Source organism: Papio anubis, chromosome 3, assembly GCF_008728515.1.
Source record: "Papio anubis isolate 15944 chromosome 3, Panubis1.0, whole genome shotgun sequence".
Lineage (NCBI taxonomy): Eukaryota > Metazoa > Chordata > Mammalia > Primates > Cercopithecidae > Papio > Papio anubis.
The window spans coordinates 49,504,989-49,514,832 of NC_044978.1; the positions used below are offsets into that span (position 1 = coordinate 49,504,989).

Genomic DNA, 9,844 nt, shown 5'->3' on the forward strand with positions numbered 1-9,844 from the left:
GCAATCACTCCGGGGGCGGGGAGAGATAGACAGCTGAGAGGAAGGAGGTGCCATGGGCGCTCTCTCGCGAGAGGGCCGCAGAGCCGCCTTTGACGGGGGCGTGTGCCTGGAGAGCGACGGTAAGGACGTCGCCGGGCTCCGGCGTCAGGTCGGTTCCGGCACCGATGTATCGTTTGGTTGCCCCGGAGAGGAGGCAGGTTCCCTCAGCTTGCCGCTGGGGATGTGGCATCGGCTGCGCTCCCCACCGCCGCCGCCTCTGTGAACTGCGGGAGTTGGGACGGCGGCCAGGGCTAGATGGGTGGGACGCGAGTCATCGCCGAAAGCCTGCCCGGTGCGGGGCGCACTTGGAGGCGAGCTGTGGGCCGCACTGAGTTTTGAAGCCTAAGGTCTTCGCAGGCGCATTGCTGTGGGCTGCCGGAGAGCAGGCTGGAGTTCGAGGCCGCCCACCGGAGAGCAGGCGAGAGTTCGAGGCGTAGGCACAGCGCATTTCGCTAGGCATCCCCCAAGTCCCCAAGAATATCCGCGTGATCCTTGCGACCACAGTTTGTTGGGTTAATGTCCCCAGCCCAAAAAGTGGAGCACATCACATGTCTGCCACTTGGGAGCATTGAACCTGGGAGTTACTAGGCGCCTCTGGTGGAAATAAAACTCATTATGCCCTAGTTATGTCTTAGTGCCTGGGTGACGATGATGTAGCGGTTAAAGATTAACTGAGCGCACTTAGAGGTTGTCTTTGTCTACCTAAGGAAAATATCAATAGATTAAACCCCCAACCTTAAAGAATCTCCGTGAATTCTTCTGAGGACACGTCCTATATTGTCATACGAAAGGTCCCAAATATGCAAACAGATTTCCTTTTTGTTAAAAGTTTGTTTTGTTTTGCAGTGACATCTCTTTGAGCAGATGAATATGCCATTGGCAAAGTCAAGGACTGTCGGAGAGGAGGACATGGCAGGCCTTAACTAAAGTGAGGGGGACAATTGAGCACTAAAAGTCCTAGGAAAGGAGATGAGCTGCTTATTCCGTCAGATGAGATGAAAATGTAGTCAGAACAGATGAGTGGTAGAACTTAAACATGCCCGGAGTTGCCAGGAATTTGCAACAGCCTTGATATAGAGTAATTTCTGTTGCTGTAGAAAGACTTTCTACAGTCACTAATATACCAAGTTATGTTCGCTAGAAAAAAAGTTTACTTACCAAGTTTATAGAAAGGGGGTGAAAAATCCTAATTACTTATCTGTGAGGTTATTTTCATGAAGGTTAATCATCCAGAGACTATTAGAGAGCCTCGGAATATATTTCTTCTAATCTACTCTACCTATCCCATTCAAAGGAGGGACTCTGAAGATTTAAGGACGAAGAGCAGTTGAAAACTGAAAGCTGTGGTTAATGGGAGAATTTCAAGGATGGTGAAAAAAACTCAGCATCATTGCACCCCTGTTCTTTTTTGTATTGTGGACTTTTTAGTTTAGATCTTGGTAAGCTACATCACAAATTCTTTATGCAGAAATTCTTTATGCTAACTCTAACACACTTTATGGGATATTGCTAATTTAATCTTTGAATACTGTTTTTGCTATTTCATGATTATATGTTATGTCCTACCAGCTAGATTGCCAACTCTTGACTACTGACTGGAAGTTTATTGTTTATTCAGCAAATAATGAATTAAGTCAGTGAAGTGAGAGATTTCGTATGTAAGGATTGTTAACTTGAACATTTCACCAATTACACACAGTTCAGCCCCACTTAAATTTTAAAAATCATTGTTGGCCCTTGATATCGTTATGAGTTTTGTATTTTCAGCTTGTATTTTGAGAGTGTCCTCATGTGACTGAAATATGTGCTACTCTTCTTAATTGAATAACCCCAGAATCTCCAGAATTGATAATTGGAGGAGATTCTGCTGTTGGGAAAAATGGATGGATTATGCAGCCCTGTTTTTTGACAGTTCATTTTGTCCTTGGAGTCACTACCACTTGGCCTCAAAGTGTGAACATGTAACCCTTTCCTGAATACTTCGCTACACAGCTGAGCAGAAACTCTAAATTTGGATCCTTTGTCAGTACAACTTAAAATGGAACAATTTCAATGGCTTAGGGTAAGATAAGTATGTAAAGATACTTTTGTAATAGAAGAAAAAACATCGTTTATTAAAATCACACAGTAGTACCTGGGTGTGGTGGCTCATGCCTATAATCCCAATGCTTTGGGAGGCCAAGGCAGAAGGACTGCTTGAGGCCAGGAATTTGAGACCAACCTGGCCAACATGGTGAAACCCCATCTCTACCAAAAAATACAAAAATTAGCCTGGTGTGATGGCCCATGCCTGTAATCCCAGATACTCCGGAGGCTGAGGTGGGAGAATCGCTTGAACCAGGGAGGCAGAGTTTGCAGTGAGCCGAAATTGCAAAACTGCACTCCAGTCTGGGCAACAGAGTGAGACCTCCTGTCTCCAAAAAAAAAAAAAAAAAAATGTGGGTGTGGTTGTGTACACCTCTACTCGCTGCTACTGAGGAGGCTGAGGCTGAAGGATCTCTGGAGCCCAGGAGTTCAAGTCTGCAGTGAGCTATAGTTGCACCGCTGCACTCCAGCCTGGGTAACACAGTGAGACCCCCATCTCTAAAACATAAAAGTAAAAAACAGGCTGGGCGCGGTGGCTCACGCCTGTAATCCCAACACTTTGGGAGGGTGAATCATGAGGTCAGGAGTTCGAGACCAGCCTGGCCAACATAGCGAAACCCCATCTCTACTAAAAATACAAAAATTAGCTGGGCGTGGTGCTGGGCACCTTTAAACCAGCTGTTCAGGAGGCTGAGGCAGGAGAATCGCTTGAACCCCATAGACAGAGGTTGTAGTGAGCCAAGATTGTGCCATTACACTCCAGCCTGGGCGACAAGAGCAAGACTCTGTCTCAAAAAAAAAGTAGAAAACAGAATAGCATAAGGATAATCTTATATACAAAATAAGACTACTCAATTTCAGCATTTTTTTTTTAACTAGAGATGCCACCTCCTGATGACGGTGCCAATTTTCTAACTTGTCTTAGAAACAGCTCTTAGATGATTTTGCTCCTAAGTTCAGGTCTGAGCACAGGGGACAAAGAATTCCCTTGATTGCCTACGAAAGAAAGGGTTCTCAACGTTGGTACTATTGACATTTTAAGCTAGATAATTCTTTGTTGTGGAAGGTTGTCCTGTGCATTGTGGGATGTTTATTTTATCAGCATCCCTGGCTTCTACCCAGTAAATCCCAGTAGCACCCCTCTACCAACCAAAACTGTCTCAAAATGTTGCCAGATGCCGCTTGGGGACAAAAATCCTCTCTCCTTCCCTCCTCCTTGAATGCCACTGGCATTCCTTGAGCCTACAAAAGGGCTCTTCTCACAAGTCTGATACCTTGTGTATCCCAGTTGATAGTGGGAATTACTTCTTCTTTGAAGACACAATTCCAGTTACCCTGAGAAGTATGGCATTGGCCTTGCTGGCCTCCACAGAATTACCATATCACTGTGTTTGGTAACCCCAAACATCATACTAGGGCTTTAATTTCAGTACATAAGTAGCAAATTAGTATCCTTTTATAGGTTAGCTTGCTGAGTTTCAGAATTTTTCAAGTCCTATCTTCATAGTTAAGATCATTGTGGAGTTAATAGCATTTGAACTATGTATTCAGTACTATGCTAGTGGTTGGTGCAGAGGAAGATACAAAAGAAGGTGTGATTTTAGCCCATGAGGAATTTATACTGTATCTGCAGAAGCAAGTTAATATGGAACCGTTAGTGAACACCTGGATAAAATAGAATGTTAAATTTTTCCCTAGAGGTGCTGGGCCTGGACTTCAAGAATTCTAAATGAATTGAAGTATGTTCACAGTAAGAAAGGTTAAAAATGACTCTGCCCACTTGTAGGCCAACAGGAAGCTAGGATGGCAGACCTGGACAATAAACAGGTATTGTCCAAATAAATTGGACAATAAACTGAAGATGAGTGTGCCTGTGGTAGTGGGATTCTTCTAGCTAATAAACCCAAATTGTGAATTAGCAAGACTTGCAAATATTTGATATATGTAAAAAGTACAGTCATGGCCTCTTGTTGTTTCCTCCTCTATCTCGTTCTCTTTATTAGTCCAGGTTCTCTAGAGGGACAGAACTAATAGGAGATACACACACACACATATATCTATAATAGGAGTTTATTAAGTAGTATTAACTCACATGATCACAAGGTCCCAGAATAGGCCATATGCAAGCTGAGGAGAAAGGAAGCCAGTCGAGTTTCAAAGCTGAAGAACTTGGAGTCCAATGTTTGAGGACAGGAAGCATCCAACATGGGAGAAAGCTGTAGGCTGGGAGGCTAAGCCAATCTAGTCTTTTCATGTTTTTCTGCGTGCTTTATATTCTAGTTGTGCTGGCAGCTGATTAGATGGTGCCCACCCAGATTAAAGGTGGGTCTGCCTTTCCCAGCCTACTGACTCAAATGTTCATCGCCTTTGGTAACACTCTCACAGACACACTCAGGATCAGTACTTTGCATCCTTTAATCCAATCAAGTTGACTGTATTAACCATCACAAGTCCACCCCTTGTCAAGTTGAACACATACACATCTCCTGAGATCATTCATAATCTTCAAATAATGACAATAATAAGGTCATAATTACATCTAATACAGCTATCCTTTGTACAACTGGAAACACACCAGTCACCAACCCAAATGCTACTACATAAAGTTAACAATACTTAAATGCTGATATGAAGTAAATCTTACATCACGTGATAAAATGAGACCGGGCGTGGTGGCTTACACTTGCAATCCCAGCACTTTGGGAGGCCGAGGCGAGTAATGGCTTTTGACAGTAATAGAGGGTCTCAACCTGAGTTGTCTTAAGTTTGCATAAGGCTTAGGCGAGGATAAAATAAAGCAGGATCTAGAGATTGGTGAGGAGAAATAAAAATCCTCATTCTTGACAGCTCTCAGCACTTGCAGCCCTCCCCACACAGTCACACTTTCACACACTCACAACCAGATTTACACACATTCCTGCGCATGCACACACTCTCATGCACTTACACTTGTGCGCTTACACATTCACGTTCATATACTCACATGCACACATTCATGACACTCACATACTCTACAAACACTCATGCAAAAGGGATTTGTAAGCTGAATGTTTAGACCTCAGAACACATTTTCACAAAAATAATATTACGGCCGGGCATGGTGGCTCACACCTGCAATCCCAGCACTTTGGGAGGCCCCGCTGGGTGGCTCACTTGAGGTCAGGAGTTCAGGACCAGCCTGGCCAACATGGTAAAACCCTGTCTCTACTAAAAATACAAAAATTAGCCAGGCATGGTGGCGCAAGCCTGTAATCCCAGCTACTCAGGAGGCTGAGGCAGGAGAATCGCTTGATCCCAGGAGGCAGAGGTTGCAGTGAGCCGAGATCTTGCCACTATACTCCAGCCTAGGTGACGGAGCGAGACTCCGTCTCAAAAAAAAAAAAAGAAGTGAGGCTCTGTCTCAAGAAAAGGAAATGAAGATATTTTCTTAGTATGAGTGTATATATGCACGAACATGTTTTTAACAAAAGAAGAAGGAAATACTCAGGACAATTACAATCTTCATTTCTGCAGCTGTTCACTTGGTTGTAGCTGGTATGGATGACTAGCCTTCTACTACCCATTCTGTTCCCTTTGCCTTCAGCAAGCACCTCAGCAGGTCGTGGTTTTTTTCCTGGTGGAGTGACCCAAACCTTCCTTCCTGAAGAGTCTGGACCATTTGTAGTCCTGCCTGGACTGGGCTCTTATAGTTTCCCATTGACTTCAACCACAGGGCATGGTAATACTGAGAGATGCCCTAATAGATCTCCTGTGTTCCATGCATATGCTTCCTTACCTCCGTTGTGGAGTAGTAGACTGATTTCATCTTGATAGTCTGGGTCAGTCACCCCAGCCAACACTGTAACTCCCTTCTTAGACTGTTGACTTAAAGGTAGGAGGAGCCCCAAGTGTCCAGTTGACAATCTTCCTGTTTAATGGAATCACTGTTGTGTTTCCTGGCGGCAGCGTTCCTCCCTTTGAAACTAAGACCTCTAATCCAGCAGAATGTAATGTTGTGGGAACAGGAAGCAAAAATTTTGCTAGTGGATCTCTAAGGGTGATGATGAGTGGTGCCACTTCCACCCCTTGATTCCTGGACCTGTGAATCCTGGCTGTGAGAGAAATAATATATATTGGACACTGATTCAGGGCATACATGGCCTTCTGGAGAACTTTGCCCCAGCCCTGCAAAGTATTGTCACCTAGTTGATGTTGTAATTGTGACTTTAAAAGGCCATTCTGTTCTATCAGTCCAGCTGCTTCAGGATGATGGGGGACATGGTAAGACCAGTGAATTCCATGAGCATGAACCCACTGCCACACTTCTTTAGCCATAAAATGAGTACCTTGGTCAGAGGCAATGCTGTGTGGAATACCATGACAGTGGATAAGACATTCTGTGAGTCCACAGATGATAGTAGTCTTGGAAGAAGCATTGCATGCAGGATAGGCAAACCCATATCTGGAATAAGTGTTTAGTCCAGTGAGGACAAACCTCTGCCCTTTCCATGATGAAAGAGGTCCAGTATCATCAACATGCCATCGGGTAGCTGGCTGGTCACCCCAAGGAATGGTGCCATATTGAGGGCTCAGTATTGGTCTCTGCTGCTGGCAAATTGGGCACTCAGCAGTGGCGGTAGCCAGGTCAGCCTTGGTGATTGGAAGTCCATGTTCCTGAGCCCATATGTAACCTCCATCCCTGCCACCATGGCCACTTTGTTCGTGGGCCCATTGGGCAATGACAGGTGTAACTGGGGAAAGAGGCTGAGAACTATGCACAGAAGGGCTCATCCTATCCACTTGATTATTAAAATCCTCTGCCGAGGTCACCCATTGGTGAGCACTCACATGGGATACAGATATCCTCACAGTTTTTGACCACTCAGAGAGATCCATCCACATACCTCTTTCTCAGATTTCTTTGTCACCAATTTTCCAATTATGCTTCTTCCATGTCCCTGACCATCCAGCCAAACCATTAGTTACAGTCCGTGAATCAGTATATAATCGCACATCTGGCCATTTCTCCTTCCATACAAAGTGCACAGTCAGGTGCACTTCTCAAAGTTCTGCCCACTGGGAAGATTTCCTTTCACTGCTGTCCTTCAGGGATGTCCTAGAAAGGGGCTGTAGTGCTGCAGCTGTCCACTTTCGGGTAGTGCCTACATATCGTGCAGAACCATCTGTGAACCAGGCCCTAGTCGTCTCTTCCTCTGTCAGCTGATCATAGGGAACTCCCCATGAGGCCATTGGTGCAGGCTGAGAGAGAGAAGTTAGGGTGGCAGGAGTGGAGACCATGGGCATTTGAGCCACTTCCTCATGTAACTTACTTGGGCCTTCGGGACCTGCTTGAGCCTGATCACGTATATACCACTTCTATTTGATGATGGAATGCTGCTGTGCATGACCCACTTTATGGCTAGATGGGTCAGAAAGCACCCAGTTCATGATAGTCAGTTCAGGTTGCATGGTGACTTGATGACACATAGTCAAACATTCAGTTTCCACCAAAGCCCAGTGACAGGCCAAGGGCTGTCTCTCAAAAGGAGAGTAGTTATCTGCAGAATATGGCAGGGCCTTGCTCCAAAATCCTAGAGGCCTCTTCTGTGATTCACCTATGGGGGCCTGCCAAAGGCTGCAAACAGCAATCCCTTGAGGTGTCACTGACACCTCAAACACCATTGGATCTGCTGGGTCATATGGCCCAAGTGGCAGAGCAGCTTGCACAGCAGTCTGGACCTGTTGCAGAGCCTTCTCCTGGACCCCACTCAAAACTGGCAGCCTTTCGGGTCACTCAGTAAATGGGCCAGAGTAACACACCGAAATGAGGAATGTGTTGCCTCCAAAATCCAAATGGGCCCACTAGGCGTTGTTCCTCTTTCTTGGTGTAGGAGGGGCCAAATGCAGCAATTTATCCTTCACTTTAGAAGGAACATCTTGACAGGACCCACACTACTGGACCCCTAGAAATTTTACTGAGGTAGAAAGTCCCTGAATTTTAGTCAGATTTATTTTCCATCTTCTGTGTCACCAGTAAGTCCAGTGTGTTTGCTACTTCTTGCTCACTGGATCTGATCAGCATAATGTCATCAATGTAATGGACCAGTGTGATAGCTTGTGGAAGCAAAAAGAGATCAAGGTTTCTCCAAATAAGATTATGACATAGCCAGAGAGTTGATATACCTCTGAGGTAGTACAGTAAAAGTATATTGCTGGGCTTGCCAGATGAAGGCAGATTGCTTCTGGTGGGCCTTATGGACAGGAATGGAGAAAAAGGCGTTTGCCAAGTCAATGGCTGCATACCAGGTACCAGGAGATGTGTTAATTTGCTCAAGCAATGAAACCACATCTGATATAGCAGCCGCAATTGGAGTCACCACTTGGTTAAGCTTACGATAATCCACTGTCATTCTCCAAGATTATCTGTCTTTTGCACAGGCCAAATTGGAGAGTTGAACAGGGATGTGGTGGGAATCACCACCCCTGCGTCTTTCAAGTCCTTGATGGTGGCACTAATCTCTGCAACCCCTCCAGGGATGTGATACTGCTTTTGATTTACTATTTTTCTAGGTAGAGGCAGCTCTAATGGCTTCCATTTGGCCTATTCCACCATAATAGCCCTTACTCTACCAGTCAGGGAGCCAATGGGGGGCGGTTCTGCCAGCTGCTAAGTATGCCTGTGCCAATTATGCATTCTGGCACTGGGAAAATGACCACAGGATGAGTCTGGGGACCCATCGGACACACTGGCAGCTGGACCTGAGCTAAAACTTAATTAATTACCTGAATTTTATAAGCTCCTATGTTAACTGGAGGAGCACAATGACATTTTGGGTCCCCTAGAATCAACGTCAGCTCAGAGCCAGTGTCCAGTAGTACCTGAAATGTTGGATCATTTCCCTTTCCCCAGTGCACAGTTTTACCCTGGTAAAAGGCTGGAGGTCTCCTTGGGGAAGAATGGGAGAAAGATTAACAGCCTAAATTGTTGGTAATGTAGTGGGGTCCTTCCTCAAGGGGACCAGCCTCCCCTTCATTCAAGGGGTTCTGGGTCTATCTTCTGGACCCTCCCAGCTGGGATGAGTATATCTAAAGTGACTAATCCACTCCACCATCCCAATATCCTTAAGCCTTTGGATCCGTTCCTCTACGTTAAACCAAGAGAGATCAGGCATTTCCAGCTTGCTCATAGTGGGCCATCTTTTAATCCATATTTCAGCTAACCAAGCAAATAAACTATTAGAACCTTTTTTAACTCCCCAAGTTGCAACATTAGATGCAGAATCCCCACTTAGTGGGCCCAAATCAATAAATTCAGCCTGATCCAACTCTGTGTTCCTTCCACCATTATCCCACACCCTTAATATCCATTCCCATGCCTGTTCTCCAGATTTCTGCTTATATAAATTAAAAAACTCAAGCAGTTATTTTCAAGTATAGCGCACCTCCTCATGGGTCACAGTCTGAACCTCACCTTTAGGGGCCTGCCAGGACTTTAGTCTAGTTATAGATCTGGAAGCAAACAAGGGTGTTGGGGGTGGCTCTTGAAGAGAATCAACATTATCTTGCCTGGCAACTGCCTCAGGGGAGGTCATCAGTGTTGCCTTAGGCAGCGTAGGGTTTATCTCCTCCGACAAATGTAGAAAGGCTGATGGCAGTGTGGGTCAGGGAGGGGATGTTGCCACTACTGGGGATGGGGAAGCTGTTTCTTTTGGCAAAAAAAGTTCATCAGTGTTTACAAGCT

General features: G+C 45.3%; 1 long non-coding RNA gene across 1 annotated transcript; it reads left to right on the forward strand.

Moving 5' to 3' along the window:
* On the forward strand, positions 1-2,172 carry LOC110743203. Its single transcript, XR_002521869.2, has 2 exons — positions 1-119; positions 1,334-2,172. It is a non-coding gene; the product is annotated as an uncharacterized LOC110743203 (long non-coding RNA).
* The last annotated feature ends 7,672 nt before the right edge of the window (positions 2,173-9,844 follow it).